Source organism: Kogia breviceps, chromosome 16 (genome assembly GCF_026419965.1).
Source record: "Kogia breviceps isolate mKogBre1 chromosome 16, mKogBre1 haplotype 1, whole genome shotgun sequence".
NCBI classification, from domain to species: Eukaryota; Metazoa; Chordata; class Mammalia; order Artiodactyla; family Physeteridae; genus Kogia; species Kogia breviceps.
The window spans coordinates 45245755-45263193 of NC_081325.1; positions in this window are offsets into that span (position 1 = coordinate 45245755).

Consider the following 17439-nt stretch of genomic DNA (forward strand, 5'->3'; position numbering starts at 1 on the left):
AAGTTCAGGCCATAAAGTCTCCTGGATTTTTTATTTTTTTGTTCATCTTTGTTCTACTTTAGTGAAACATTTCTATGTACATTACTAAAAATATTATTTTAAATGAGTGGTTGTGGATGTGGAAATTAAGGTAGTTCTTTTATGGCACTTTCTTTCTGAAAATGAATGAAACAATACCATATAGCACTAATATTAAGTGAGCTCATGTATAATATAAATGTATAATATCACAAGAACTTCTACTTCTTAAAGCAAATAAATGTAACCTGTTCAAAGTCTATTAATCTTCATTACCATGTGTATAGTTTAGTTAAGTAGCAATTAAGTGACTGCTTACTAAACATTCCGTAGGTGTTAATTGATCCTCAGGGACCATTTTAATCCACTCTACCTCTTTGGCTTATTTGACATTTTGATTTGAATCAGATAATAAGTGTATATACTTGAGAAATTCTCATACATAAATTTCTGAGTTAAATGCTTGAATGTAGAAATTCAAAATGGCACTAAAAGGATGCATTCATGTTAATGATGACCAAGGTTTCATTTAAGTATCTTTTTATTCCCAAAATTGTGTGCAGAAAGTCCAAAGTGAAAATTCACTATTTTGACATTTGAACTAGGTCCTCTGGTTAATTGCACTGCTGAGGGCAATATGATATGATTAAAGAAAGCCTACTTCTTTTATGGAAATATTTCTACAACTATATAAATATATAGGTAAAGATAGGTATATTTAATATAGAAATATAAATAGTTAATACATGTAATTATTTTTCAAGAACGTTTTCTACTGTAGAAAACATTTGGGGATATCATAATACTCATTTTGTATAAAACTGAAATCTTCTATTTATTTATTTACTTTTGTGGTACATGTGCCTCTCACTGCTGTGGTCTCTCCCATTGCGGAGCACAGGCTCCTGACGCGCAGGCTCAGCGGCCATGGCTCACGGGCCCAGCCGCTCCGCGGCATGTGGGATCTTCCCGGACCGGGGCAAGAACCCTTGTCCCCTGCATCGGCAGGCAGATTCTCAACCACTGCACCACGAGGGAAGCCCAAAACTGAAATCTTTTAAAGAGAAAACTGCTTAACTAACACTTCATATTTCCAAAAGTGTTATTTACATAGTATAAAGTAATTTCATTATTTTGCATGTTGTATTTAAATTTTTCATTATCATTGTGAGGTACCCTGAGTGACCTCTGAAGTTTTAACCATTAAGAACAAAATAAAATAGTAAGATTATAGTGTATACAATACAGACTTGAAAGTTATAGACTTTATGATGTCCATATAAAAATGAATAAAATAACAAAAAATTTAAATGTTAGTTTCAACACAGTTGCAATTATTTTTTTCCTGGTTAGGAGACCTGAAAATGCCCTCTTCTTTTAAGCCAACCCTGAATGAACTTTGTGGATGATATTTTATTGTCTCATGTCTCATTTGGACTTGGGTTTTTGAAAACTGTAAAATATTTTATGTCAGGTCTCTATACTTCAGTCTCTCTATCTGGAGACACATCTGCCAAACTTTTATATTTGCTTTCATCTGCATTATTACCAGATCTTTTAAAAATCTAAGGTCAAAAAAGCATGGCTTAAGAAACTGAGATTCCATATGCCTTATCACAGTTTTGAGTAGGTATACAACATAAATTACACATAGTTTACAAATGCTCCTTTTCCCAGAAGTAACATGTGAAAGCGTAACAGCTGAGAACAACATTTTATGCTTACTCTGTTTTAGAAATAATACTGTGACTTTATTTCAAGTAAATTACATATTCAAAGAGATTCAAGAAGTTTATTCTGAGAAATCAGATTCCTTCTAAACATTGTTAACTATAAGTAAATAAGTTTCTAATTTTTAATTTGAATATCACAACACTAAGTATTTGGTATATTTTCATGACTCTTATTACCAATCAAGATGCCTTTTGGTCCCCAGTCCAAAAGAACATTACTGGCCAAGCTTGTAGGGAGCTAACCAAGGGATCCCTGTCCTAGAACCTATCTCCTGTGTCTACAGGGACCTCTCTCTTCCTGTGTTACACTGGTTGTTAGCCATCATGAAAGATGGAAAGTCTCACTTTCTTATAGAATGGGGGAAATATGATATGTGTTGAATATAGGCATATTGTAAAGTCTGAAAAATATTAGCTTAGATAAATCTGAAAATCATAATACTACATAGAGTCTAATTAAGTTTTTGTGTATACTTTTAGGTCAAAATTATAAAGATGACAGTGAGATAACAAAAGATACAATTGTAGATTATACTAGATTCTTTAAATCCATTCTAGATGGACTCAGATTAAATATGGAATATTTCTCAAATTGATAAAAATATAGAATTTGTAATGTTATCATTATTTTCTTCTTAAATAATGATCTGGGAAACTAAGATGAGAACTGTAATTTTATAACATTTTATTAAATGCCAGACAACTTTTTCATTTAATCCTTATAAAAATCTTATTAGGTAGGCATTATAAAAGACAATATAAGAAAAATAAAGTTAAAACTTTACTTGCCACAGGTATTTTCTTTTATTATCTATCTCAGACACTTTTCTAGAGCTATATATATACTTCCTCCTCTTATGTATAAGAATACATTTTAAAAAAGGATACACTCATTATGGGTTGGTATTCTCAATATCTTTTCATGAATTGTGTGATTCAGAGTTTGTAGGTTCATAATTATCTATACATTTGCTCTGCTCTAATAAAAGAGAAATTTCTAACATTCTCAAAAGTGAGCTTTTTAATAATAGTGTGTATTTGTCTGTGTGTGTGTGTGTGTGTGTGTGTGTGTGTGTGCGTGTGTGTGTCTAGCCTTGAAAACAAAAATAATGTCTCCTTTGAGACAATAATTTCTGGAAAAATAGAGATTATTTTACTAGGCTAGAATGGTTCTAGAGGGCAGAGAACATACCTTATTTAATATTGAATTCACAGTACCTAACACAGTGCCTATCATGGCATGGGAAATTAATACACACTTTTTGAATTAATAATAATGACAAATTTGGGGAATAGGGGAAGAATAGCACTATTTAAACAAAAGTACTATAAAATTTGTGTCTGTAGTTATTTTGTGTAAGAGCAAATAGAATTATAAAAGAGTGGTTTCTGGAATATCAGCCAAATGATTCTAAAATACTAAACTATTTCAGCATAGATTCTGCATATTCATTTTAAGAAAAAGACAGTGCAATGTACAATATATTTAGACAAATTTTCATTATAATTATTAAAATTTATTTTAAAAGTCTTTACATTTAAATTTATAAACTTTAGTTACATTAGAAACAAAAAATCATCCACCCATGCATTGCTTCATTTACAAACATATATATATATATATATATTTTTTTTTTTTAATTGAGCATCTACTATGTGCCAGGCCCTATTCAAAGTGATAGAGATGTGACAATTAAAAGAAAAGGTAAACCAAAATCCGTGGCCCCACTTAACTTAGATTTTTTCAAGTGAGGGATATAAATTAAAATTCAACAAGTAAATAAGTATATCAGATGATGAAGACATCTATGAAGATAGTATCACAGAAGGGAGGTAGAAAGTTTTGAAACAAAGGGGTTGAAATTTAAGTAGTCTGAAAGGCCAAACCCCACTGGAAGGTAAACACTTCATCAGTGTCCAGAAGGAAGTGAAAGCAGATGTTGTTCATGTACATTAGACATTAAGTAAAGGAAAAGGAAATTTAATTTAAAAAAATTTGAAAGTCAATTTTGTTATTTTATATTTCATTCATTGATAAATGCTTATTGAACAATGTCAAAATGGCAGCACAGGGGCAGGTAATGAAGATACAAATATGAATGCATATAGCCCAATAAAGAGAAAGAATTAAAAGAGAATGATTCTAAACCATTAAATATTACAATAATTAATAACAAAATAATAATAATATAAAAAATAATAATATTAATAGCATAAGACAGCTATATGCAGTATGCCATGGGAGCATAAAGTATATTATTGATTGAGAAAATAGAATATCTAGCAAGAAATTTATTACAGTTTTATAAAATACTTGCAAAGGTTTATGTGCACTATTCCTCTTGTTTGCATTTTGATTAAGAAGCAATATTGCAGATTGGAAATTTCACAGGCTTTGAAATCAAACTATGATCCAAAGGCTTCTCTGCTACTTATTAGCTGTATGGCTTTGAGCAACACTCTTAATTTCTTTGAGTCTCAGCTTCTTCATCTGCAAAATGGATGTTAAGGGATGGCTACTTCGTTAGATTTTTGTGTGGATCAAAGAAAATAAAACCTGCAAACCAACTAGAACTTTGCTGGTGCTTAGGTAATTGTACCTATTTATATTTATTTTGAAATTATGTGTGAATTTAATAAACCATCTTGGTGTAGACAGAATTTTAGAAAAAAAACTTTCAATAATTTGGTCTTGTAACATTCACAGACATTTTGTAAAAGATAGAACTTACTGTACACTTGAGTATTCATAATATATGGATTCCTGATTAATCACAGCATTGCTTTTCTTGGTGACCTAGGGGTTTTGCAAGTGAATGACATCAATTGAAAATCTTTTTTCTTTTTTACATAATTTTATTGTAAGAATAGCCAGTATCATAAATGTCTGTATAAAAGTTATATTCTAAAATCAAGTAGGAAAAATGTACTAAAAATACTTGCTTCCGCTGACAAATCACTTAAGTTAATTTTATTCTCACATGAGTGGAAAAGATAGTGAGAAGTTAATGAATAAAATGATTTAGAGATTACAAAAATATTATAGGCATTGGACTATGAGGAATTAAAGGGAATTCTGGTGCAATACATAAATTCCTAATAGTGTGAGAGAAACAATTTTACTGAGGAAACATATAACTTATGTATATTGACCACCAGATATAATGTATTAAAAGGCACCATTTGTGTTTTTATTTGTAGTAAAAATTTAGTCTAGTGTAGAAAGTGTGTTTGCTAGTCAAACTGATGGTTTTGCATAGGAATGTTAGCTATATTTCCTCAAAGAATTTAAAAATGTAATTTGCTTTGAAGAAACAAATTTTCAACAATTGAATATTTCTTCATTTACTAATGCTGTTTTTTGTGAATATAATAGACTACTACAACAATTTATATCACAGAATAGACTTCAAATTTTCTGACTTTCTAGATTCCTGACTGGAGAATCTAAGATTGACACTTACATCCAATAGAACAAGCTTACTAGAAGATTAATTCATTATTTTGGACCTACTGCTACAAATCTATGCTTCCATATAAGCATTGAAAACCCAAACTATGGATTTCTGACTCACAAAAATGTCTAGCCATGCAGAGCTAATTGAAACCACAGGTTATTTCAATAAATAAATCAATTAGTTTTGAGAATTGGCTGTGTCCTTAGTCCTGTGATGTGAAGGAAATAGGGACCCATTTTGGTAGAAAACACACACACACACAAAGATTTTAAATTATGACTAACCCACAACATACAAAGTTTTGTATAGTTTTCTAATTCTTATAATGTACATACAACTTTTGCAGCTTATTTTTCATAATTATTTCACATGCCTGTTTCCCAAACATGCAAATGTGAAGCACGGAGAAGCCAAATTACTAATCACAAAGTACTACAGACTGTAATCAGCCACTCCTGAGTCTATTTCTTTGGTTAACAAGAGACTTTTATAGGTTATCGAGAATAGTAACATTTTAATTTTCATATGGAACGTAACTTCTAAAATTGTCTACTTCCTTTACAAAATATTGTGTTTCATAACACATTTGAGAGCCTCTTTTCCTTTGCTGGGGGTATTGTTCTCCAATAAAGCCACAGAGTAAAGCAGTTATCACCATGTGAATTTATTATTTTCTATTCAGACACATTAGTATACATACGGGTGTATATATAAATTTATAGGTGCGTGCACACGCGAAGTCTGAAAGGGAATCAAATCATAAGGAACAATATAGCCAACAACATGGAAGTAGAAACAAATAATTTGACATTTATTTCTTTTTGACAGAGATTAAGTCAGTTTATGGGGTAGACACCATTTGCTAGATATTAAAAAAAAAGTTTCAAAACTTTAAGTGGAGTCAATTCACAGAAGATACTGAATTCTGCACAGCTGTAATATTTTAATTGTCATTGTTTTATTATTGCTACTGAGAGTGTGACATTTTGTGGGGTATCATTGGCACATACAACCTATACTATGTCCCCTTTCAATAGGGTATTCCAAGAGAAGACAGTGGAGAAGGGAATTTTAAGATGATGGTGGCAGCCGGTTTCAATGATGTCAGAAAGGTCCAGGAGAATTAGAGTTAAGAAAATGAATTTATCGATAAGGAAAGATATACTCATGATCTTCAATAAAATAAGTGATTTGACTAATCTGCCATTCAGGTAGACAAAGACAGTCCAATACTGAAATATCTAACATCCTAATAATAATTTAGGCTCTTAGGTAGAAATGAGTAACTGTTGGACTTAGCGTCATCAAACTGTTGGAGTCTATTCAGTCAGGGAACAAATATTTATTGAGCACTAGTTATGTGCCTATAACGTGCATAGTGAAGGGGGCTTCTCTTGTCCACACAGAACTTACACTTTATTTGGAGAGAAAAGCTATAAACAACTAAACAAACAGAAAACAAACCCAAACGTTTTGGTAAGTGTTATGAAGTGATCAAGAGGGTAAAACAGCAAAAGACATTGCACAGACAGTTCTCTATTTTATGTAGAATCCTTAGAGAAGTGCTCCCTATAAAGTTGACCTTAGAACCCATCTGAATGACAGAAATATACATATGTGTGTATATATATATATATTATATATACATATATTATATATATATATAATGGATGAAGAGATCAGAAGAAAGATAAAATGAAAAAAATAGAAAACCCAATCAACACAAGGGCAGGAGAAACAGAAAACCAGGGAGAGAATAGCTGCTGAAAGCCACTTAGCAAAGATCATAGGACATTGGAGGAATATAAAAATCACTCTTACTGAGCATGTAAAGAGGAGAAGGCTGAGATGACATTACCCTATAATTCACAGTACGGAGTTCTTTTTTTTTTTTTTTTTTAATTTATATTTATTTATTTATTTTTGGCTGTGTTGGTTCTTCTTGCTGCTCCCACGCTTTCTCCATTTATGGCGAGTGGGGGCTACTCCTCGTTACGGCACACGGGCTTCTCATTGAGTGGCTTCTCTTGTTGCAGAGCACAGGATCTAGGTGCACAGACTTCAGTAGTTGTGGTGCACGGGTTTCAGAATTTGTGGCACACGGGCTTAGTTGTTCCGTGGCATGTGGGATCTTCCTGGACCAGGGCCTGAACACGTATCCCCTGAATTGGCAGGCAAATTCTTAGCCTCTGCGTCACCAGGGAAGCCCCAGAATTCTTTTTAAAAATTGTACCTAAATTGGAAAATTAGTGAAGTGTTTAAGTAGTGAAATAATGAAACATTTAAGATTTTTTAAAAAGTTAGCTTGATTAGATTGGAAAAGTGCAGGAGCCAAAGAAAGAAATACATCATCAGGAATATTTTTTTCTCCATCAGAAAACTCGATAATATAGCCAAGGATCATTCCATAATAAGTTTCAGAAATAAGCTGGGTAGTATTAATACTTGCTTTCATATAGAGGTGCTATCTTAATTTAATTTAGGAATTTAACATCAGAATTGGCATTTAGTAAATGGATATAAATTACAATGCTAGGTTTGTATTTTTTAAAGGACTTTGCCATATGTTACCTCGCTTTATAAATTGTTTTGATTCTCAAGAGGAAATCAGGACTCTGCAGACTGATAGCAAAGCAGAATCCTGATGGATGAGGAGAAGCAAGCCATGGAAAAAGCAAGAAGAAAAAAGAAATGTTATGTGCAAAGACCCTGGGTCAGGAAAGAGCTTGGTGTAATGAATATTGCGGGGAGAAATAATTTTGAAAAACAGGAGAGGTCGTTATTATTATTTTCTAGATTATTAACCTAAAAATCAAGACAATGATGTAAGCCGTACAAATTTTTAATTACTTTTAGCATTTTCAGAATTATTGATCTAGATCTTCTGTAAGTACCATATCACACTGATCCCTTCCTGCAAACATTGATGTAAAATGTTTATAACCAACAATACCATATCCCAAGTAAATTTGCATATTTTAACCTGTATTATCAATGTATGTTGTCAACTGACACATGGCCCAGAAATTTCATCTGGATAATCTCTAAATTTTAGTCTTCCTCCATTCTATCTCCAATTACTCTAAAGATTAACTCAATTTTCTTATCTTCTGCTCATTTAGTATTCTGTATTTAGCCTGCAATTTGAACTTCCTGAATGCAGTTTCAATTTTTCTAACACTGAAGTCTTAATAGTCCATTTTATTCTATGATTTAACTTCAGAGAGTTAGTTCTGACTAAAACATCATTGTACACACCCACAGATTCTTGAAAATAAACTGAATAAAACATTTATTGTCATCTGCTCTCTACTCTATTTCATAGACAGGGATCTACCTCAATATTATCTAAAAGAAAAATAATTCATAAAAAAATAGAAATGGTCCATAAGTCAAAAATGACATTTTTAATGTGCATAATGAAAAAAAAAAGATACTTGTACATTTTTGTAAAACTGTGGTATCTATGATTTGAGATTCTTTAGAAATAGTATATAGAAAAAAAAATAATAGAATTGAAAGAAAGAATTGTGTAGAAAGTACAGAAAGAAGAAACTGAAACAATAAAAAAGAAAGGAGAGGCATCAAGAGGAGAACTGTATTGATGAGTCTTCAATCTTGACTAAATGAGAGGAGCATTATCAAAATCTACCAAAATTTTAAAATGATACAGGTAAGGCTTACTCTTGGTGCTACGACTTGGATTTGAATTCTAGCTCTGGTAATTAATTGTGTTAACTTGAAATATTTTCAAAACTTCTCAGAGACTTTGTTTCCTAATCCATAAAAGAGGCAATAATGTTCCAAAAGGTTTTGAGGAAAATAAATTAATTATATCTTTCATCATAAGGGCCAGCATATAGAAGTTACTCTCTCTCTCTCTCTCTCTCTCTCTCTCTCTCTCTATATATATATATATATATATATATATATATATATATATAATATTTATTTATTTACTTATTTATAGCTGCTTTGGGTCTTCGTTGCTGTGTGTGGGCTTTCTCTAGTTGCAGTGAGCAGGGCTACTCTTTGTTGTGGTGCACAGGCTTCTTATCGCAGTGGCTTCTCTTGTTGAGGAGCATAGGCTCTAGGCGCATGGGCTCCAGTAGCTGTGGCACGCAGGCTCTGTAGTTGTGTCTCATGGGCTCTAGAACACAGGCTCAGTAGTTGTGGCACACAGGCTTAGTTGTTCCGTGGCATGTTGTATCTTCCCGGGCCAGGTCTCAAACCTGTGTTCCCTACATTGGCAGGCAGATTCTTAACCACTGAGCCACCAGGGAAACCCCAACTCAACATATATTGATTCTGTCTTTCTATATCCTGTCTCTAAATTGAAATGGTTTATGATAAATGCACTATTAGTATGCAAATTATGGAACTCTTAGTTAATAAATAAGTTATGAAAATTAGATATTATAGGTAGAAAACATTACTTCTGTTTAAATATTTAAATAATGCATTGATGCCCATAAATTGGAAAGGAAAAAAATAGGACTTTTTGAAGTTGACTTTAAAAAATAACCACGTACTTCAACAATAAGGTCTTTGATAGTAGTTTCAGATTATTACATTGATTAATGGTGGTGTGATGAGATTTACGTTATCAAATTTTTCATTCACTGATCATAGCTAACAGAGTGAGTCTTGAGAGTGATTGTAAGGAATATTCAAAGTTCCATTATCCGTTAAAAATATTTTCAATTTTTAATGAAGCAGCCCTATATTCCCTTTACATGACCAGACCATATGGAATCACCGTGGGAAGGCAGTGGCCTGATGGTGAAGCCTCATACGAATGTCACTTTCTCATACTAGGGGAAGTCTAAAGATGTCACTGATTGGGACCATCCCCAAGGTCTGTCTTCAGGAAGTAAATGGCAACCACTGGGTAATGGAAAAGATTTCAAATATAGTATGTTAAACCAATAAGAATTTATCATTAAGTAATGGGGAATATATATCAAAAAAGGAACCTACAGAGAAAGGAGTTATTTGCACTTAGAATATCCTTCTCACAATAAATATTTTACTCAGTGCCTCAGGGTGTCACCAAAGATGTCACTTTATTGAATTCTTGTATTTATTTAAGATCATAATATATAAAGGATATTTAATTTGTGTTATTCATAATTTGTGGTTAAATAGCTGAAATATCATCTGAGTATGTTAAAGACAGGATGTAGGCTTTCTGAAAATGAGATTTCCTTTGATAAAAATACAAACAGAATTGAATTTATTTTGTTAATTTAGTTTATAAGAATTATATTTAGAGACACAATGTTAAATCCAGTGGAAAGCATTTGTTATTGAATCTCATATGTCATTTTTGTGCATATTCTTCCTTTAGCATTTAGAGACGATATAAATAACATATTTTTCCTGTATGATTTTCTGCTTTTGCTCATTAGCAAGTGACCATCATTTCCCAAAGAAGTGTTGGTGGGGTGTCTCCGCTCTTGCCTTTCCAAGACATTAAATAATTAATAATGTTTCTTGTTTCATACTAGTGTCAAACCCTGTTCTAGATGCTGTAGTGGAGCTTACATCCTAGTGGGAAAAGACAAACAAGAAAATAAATAAGTAAATAATGTCATGGGGATTTAATTATCATGTAAAAAAAATGAAACAAGTGAAGAACTAGAGAATTCTGAGGGAGCTGCAACAATTATTTTAGGTAATATGGTTAGAGAAATTCTCTCTGATAAAATGACATTGGAGAGGAGGCATGAATAAAGCAGTGGGAGTCCTGCAGTTACCAGGACAATAGTCATTGGCACAGAGAAAAAGTGAAAAGGCTCTGGGGCATATGTTTGGCATGTTAGAGCAACAATAAATGGGGCAGAATAATTAAATTGATGACTCAATTAACTGTTACCCCAAGTGATAGAAACTCTCAGCAACAGTCTCCTTGGTTTTTGGTTTGTTTGTTTTTGTTGTTGTTGTTTCCCCCTAAATTTGCCTCTCCCCAAGCCTCATTATCTCATTTAGGCTTTACTACCATTGTTCAGATGAAACTATATAGTTTCATAGGATGGCATTTACCATCCTATGCTAATGATGGTCTAACTTTAAAACAATGTTGACTTAAGTTCTTGTTACTCTGCTTTTACCATGCTGTGCGTTGATGATAAAACAAGTTCATATATTTATACACACACACACACACACACACACATTTTTATTTTCACAGCTGATAATCTATTTCATTTCCTTTAAAACATTTTTTTTAAATTTCTTATTTATGCTCTGCGATGTAATATTCTTCCACAATGGAATAATTAGAGTTTTTCAGGCTTTTTTTTTTTTTTTTTTTGCATTCATTTTACATTTACATTCAACTGTTCTGAAATTTTGAGTTTTTTCTTCAGTACTGTGTTGTATTTGTTTTCACATATATTTTATTCCCTTCTGTTTGAACATCAATTAGAGAAAGGTGTAAATTATGGATGCTTCATTCACATCTAAACTGTTAGGGATAACCTGCCAAATTACGCTAATTTTCTCACACTGTCTTTCTAACTCATTAAATTTTTCCTTAACTTATTGTCCTCTGCTTTTCTACTGATTACAGTAGATACAAAACTAAGGTTTCACGTACCTACTCTTCTGTGGATATTTTTGAAGCAAACCCCAGATATTTTATCATTTCATGTACAAATATATTAACATACACCTAAAAAATAAGACTCTTTTATTTAAGAAGTGAACACAATACCATTATCAAGCAAAAAAACCAAAACAGTAATTCCACAATATCAGCAAGTTTTCAATGAGTATTCAAATTTCCCCAATCAACTCATATGTCTCTAGTTTTTTGTTTGTTTGTTTGAATTGGCACTCAAGTAAGATTCATACCATATTAAGTTTTAAATATTTATGCTCATATTTCAAATTCCTAAAGTCCTTATTTTACACAAGAGTTGGACATTAATTACTTTTATTTACTAATGTTTTCTTCTGATCCTGTTTCCTGAAAAAATTGTTCGTTGGTTGAATTATTTTTTTTTTAAGGGATGTTGATTTTTCTGAAATGTTTGGTGATGTCTGGTTCTCTGCTCATATTTGGTGAGAGAATCCCTGTTTGTCTCTCTGTCAATCACTTGCAGGTATTGACTCCAGAGATACCTCCACTGATGTGGCGTCAGGTGGGGCGTGCTGGTTTTCACGGTGTGCAAGTGACCTGTCTTGTGAGTTTCAGGTCTCCACATTCCTCTTAGACATTACTCATAACTGAGATTATTTTCCTGCCTCTGCTGCTCCCAAATCCCACTTTTGGGAGAGGGTATGGCGGTGGAGGGAAAGGAGGTATAGATATGGCTGCTTTTTTAAGCATGAGGACAAGTGGTGTAAAAGGAAGAAAGAAGGGTCAAATCACCTGGTGCTATGAGTACAGGTTCATAATCAGTCATTTTGCTAATTACTTGAAAGACTTCCTTGGTTTTATTTTTTTCTTTGAATTTGTTCTTAGAGAATGCCCAGAGGTGCCCCTATAACAACAACTCTACACTCCTACAAGTGTTGAGATCTGGATTTCTCTGGTCATTGTAAGCTCAACATCTTTCCTCTTTATTTTTGAGAATTTCTAGTTTATTTACTGTTCATGATACTTTGTAAGCACAGTAATAGATATGCATACATAAATACAGAGACACGTTCCAGAGCTATATACACAAATATTTTCTATCATTTTCTTATGACGCAAGAGAAATCTATATCTATATATCATCTACATAGATAATTTTTATTACTCTCTTATGGCACAAGAGAAAGGCTACACACATACATTCCTTCTGATTCTTGGTAGGACCAAAGGTAGACAGAGTGCTCAATCTGATCTGTTAATTCAATACATTGCTCTTATATTTTCAACCTTAAACTGTATTGTTACACTAATTATATAAATACACATCTATATAATCTATATATCTATAGAGAGAGCAAGTTTAAGATTCAAAACTGAAATTAGAAATAAAAATTAATTTAAATTGAATAACAATTTCATCATTTATTTCCTTTTATATAATTTAATTCTATCAATTAGATATGTATCAACCCTTAAAATAGTGATGATCTAATGAGACAAAAATTGTTCAAGGTAGGAGATGTAGATCCTATTAATTTTATCATTTAAGTGAGAGGATTGCTAGCTGCTCTTTAGTAAGTGAGGTCAAAACTAAACTCAATGTGAAGGTTTCAGGTCATGGTAAAATATTGATATTATCCTTCAATCCAGTCTTAATTATTAAGTATAATGGACAAAAGTACATAGAATTATGAGTGTAGTCAAAAATTAATTAGCTTTGTATTCTGGAAGTAAACTTACAAAGAGAAGTATACAAACATTAAGATTTATGAGTATGATTTCTATAATCATTTCATAAAAGGAATGCTTTAAAGACACTGAAAATTTTGAATTAGCAAACAGATGAAAAAGAGAAAGCTCTGATGTCATCTCCCCCAAACACATGCTTGCACTAAATATCTAAAGCCTGCCATATAAAAATTAATGTGAATTTTGCCCTGCTTCAAAGAGTAAGTTAAATTTTTATGGAAGTGTTTAAAGAGTGCACACTTCAAGTCATTAATAACAAGAACTTATTAAAAAACAATACGGAGTGAAGTAAGTCAGAAAGAGAAAAGAAAATATCATATAATATCACTTATATGTGGAATCTACAAAAATGGTACAAATGAACTTATTTGCAAAGCAGAAAGAAAGACACAGATGTAGAGAACAAACATGGATATCAAGGGGGGCAGGGGTGGTGGGATGATCTGGGAGATTGGGATTGACATATATATACTACTATGTATAAAATCGATAACTAATGAGAACCTGCTGTAAAGCACAGGGTATGCTACTCAGTGCTCTTTAGTGACCTAAATGGGAAAGAAATCCAAAAAAGAGGGGATATATGTGTACGTATAACTGATTCACTTTGCTGTATAGCAGAAACTAACACAACAGTGTAAAGCAGCTTTACTCCAGTACAATTTTTTTCAATTAAAAAAAAAATAAAACTCAGTACTGTTTAATAAGGAAATTTTTTTAATTAAGTATGAATTTTGTTTTTTAGTATTATCCAAGTGGAGGCTAAACAGTTACTGTTTTTTGTGTAATTGTAGATAGAATTCTTGATTTAGGAAGATATGTGGTAGTTGTCATTAATAACCCTTCCTGCTTTAAGACTTTGATTTTATAGGGTTATAGTTTATGAAATTTCATTTAAATTATGCTAGGGGAAAGTTTGTATTAAAAATGTTTACATAAGATTTATATTAATTGAGAAATTGCCTTTTATCCTATTTTTATTTATATCACCTTAAAAGTTGATTTATCTGACAGTTTTTCTTTCAATAGATAGATCCATTAATTGCTTTGTTGCCTGTTCTAATGGTCATTAAGTGAAAACGGACATCTGGAATAACACAGCTGGGGTCCACTTTACCAAGATTCTTTTTAGCAGTTGGAAAGCTACATGACGTTCACACCCACTGCTCTCTCTGAAAATTAGTGCTCCATAACTGTCTTTTACGATGTAATTCACTTTCTTCCTTCACTTGACTCTGTTGAAGGAATAAAAAGCCTTAAGTTTTACACTGACTGTTTATACTAAGGAAGATAGGGTAGCTGGTAGTTGTAGGGAGGAGAAGAAACTCACTTTAGAAGTAACGTTAAGATTTATCGGGCCCATTGAGTCTGTATTGAGTTGAATATTAAAAAAAAAAAAAAAACCAAGCATGTTAGTAATAAATTTCAGTTTCAGAACTATTTGTTCTATAACTCAAAGGGCTAACATTTATACAATATAACAGATGTTACCAAGTGGCATATAATTGTCCATGATGCAAAAATTCACTCGTGTGAGTATTGTTTCTTTACTGTACTATTAAGATTTTCTTTCCCAATGCCCTTTATGTCCTTATGTTTATATATATATATATATATATATATATATATTCACATATCTAGGGTATTTATGTATGAAATATTGCTCTAAAATGGTAGATTTTCCCCCTAAAACACTTCTTAGACATATTTAGATTATTCTTTTCCCTGAATCAGGACATTATGTTTTAGAAAGCCTAATGTAATGGATATGCCAATATAATTGCCATGTATTATAGTTATTTATTTAAAATGTATTAGAGCTTTCCAAAATAAAGGTTTGCTTGAAGGATCAGTATTTTTTTAATACATTAAAAATTTATCACACTTGGGTTATAAATTGTTCGATTAAAAAACTAAAATTAATGCTTGTGATTTACTCTGTGTTTATGAATGGATGTGTGTGTGTGTGTGTGTGTGTGTGTGTGTGTGTGTGTGTGTGTATGTGTAGTTTACTTTCACTAAACCAGTAAACTTGCCAATGTTTCTTTCTTGGGTACAATAGGATTTTTCTTTCTGATACTATTTCCTATATACATATATACCCAAGATGATTATTTCCTTTACTAAGTGTACCTAAGTTAATGGAATATAAATTTTTAATTGATAGGATTTAACTTTTTCAAATCCCTTTACCTGAGAAAAATCTATAATTATATGTAATATTTTATAAGTTAATAGCATCTAAAGGTTTTTGATGTTTAAAGTACATTTAGAATGTTCTTGTTATTAGAATTACTTTAGCCATATATTTAGATTGATGAAATATTTTCTATGTGTCCCTTTATGTCTTTCCTGGAACTTTCTTTCCACTTTAATCATGATACTTTTGCAACCACCCCATCAATGCCAAAATTCTCAGACTAGTGTGTATATAAAAAATTGAAGTGCTGAGAATAGAGTGGGTCAGAATCAAGCTGGGAACAAAGAAAAACATCAAGATATCATGCTCAGGTATAATGGCAAGGTGCAAGATCATTAGTTCCTGCTTGATTAAAAAAAAAAAAAAAGGAATATACAATGGATTAACCACATATTCGTTGACTCATGAACAGTGATTAGATCTAGAAGGTTGAAAGGGTACATTTAAATAAGTTAGCACTTAAGTTCTCTGTATGGACCATGGATTTCCTCCCAGTTTACCTGAAGACATCTAAACTTCACTAAGTACCCAGATACCATTATGTGAAGAAAGATAAAGATATTCTTAAAGGGAAAAAGATACAACCAGATGTGAATGCCAAGATACTAAATATGTTTCCTTTTTTTATCACACGTAATTCTAACTGTATAATAGACTCCCACTTTTCCTAGCTTTGAGTCATTACATACTGTATGGGGCAGATAAAATCAGGAACAAATAGTTCTTTGCTCAACTGTGACTTTCAACTTAGAATTTAGTTTGTGTGTATGTCGAAATGTTAATGTTGAAATCCAGGTTTTACAGAAATAAACAAAGTCCTTTGAGTACCAAAAGTTTTTATTTACATACCAAGAATAAGGTTTGGGAAGAATAAAGTATTCTTGGAGGAACAAAGTCTAAACTTTATTCTGATAAAGCCTTTTGCAGCATTGATGTACAATATAGAATTGCATGGTATGATGCAGGGAACGTCCCTTTTCACACAAAAATACGAAAGAATATTGAGATACTGAGGATAGGTGTGAGTTGGGGGATAGATGGGTAGCTGATACAGAGAAGCAAAAATGCTTAAGAATAAGCATTCTGGCTTCCGATTTGCAATCCAAACCTCAGGGGGTGTAGGGAGGGAAAAGGCCTAGATAGATTTGGGATAACCTAAGACTACTGACAGCAAGTGTTCTACTTCCCCAATAGTAGAACAGACTTCACCTCAGCATACAGTCTTGGGATTTCAGTGACCGGGCAGAGTGAAAGACAACTTAATTGAAGGCATAGAGAAGACAGCAATGTGCACAAATGGTCCTTCCCCCACCAGAGAGGGTGGATCTAGACTTTGCATTTCAAATATGGAGAGAGGAAGGGAAGAGAATGCATACTGGCAGAGGAGAAATAGCATTTATTGGGAGTCTAACGTTGAATTGACTGAATATCCATCAAATAATTTGGAGGTGACACGGAGGTTTAGTCAATGGCAAAAAACTTTTGTCATTGGCAAGTTTTTTCTTATCTCTCATCCGTATCATTCCTTGCTCCCCCAATACATGTTTAAAGGTTGCACAGGCACAGATATGCAACAAGCAGGAATAGTGTTCTAAAGAAAGGCAATATATAGTATTGGAAATGTTTTTGCATGTCTATATCATACGGTATGCATACTGCACATCCTAAATGTTTCTCAAGTTATTTACTTCTGTC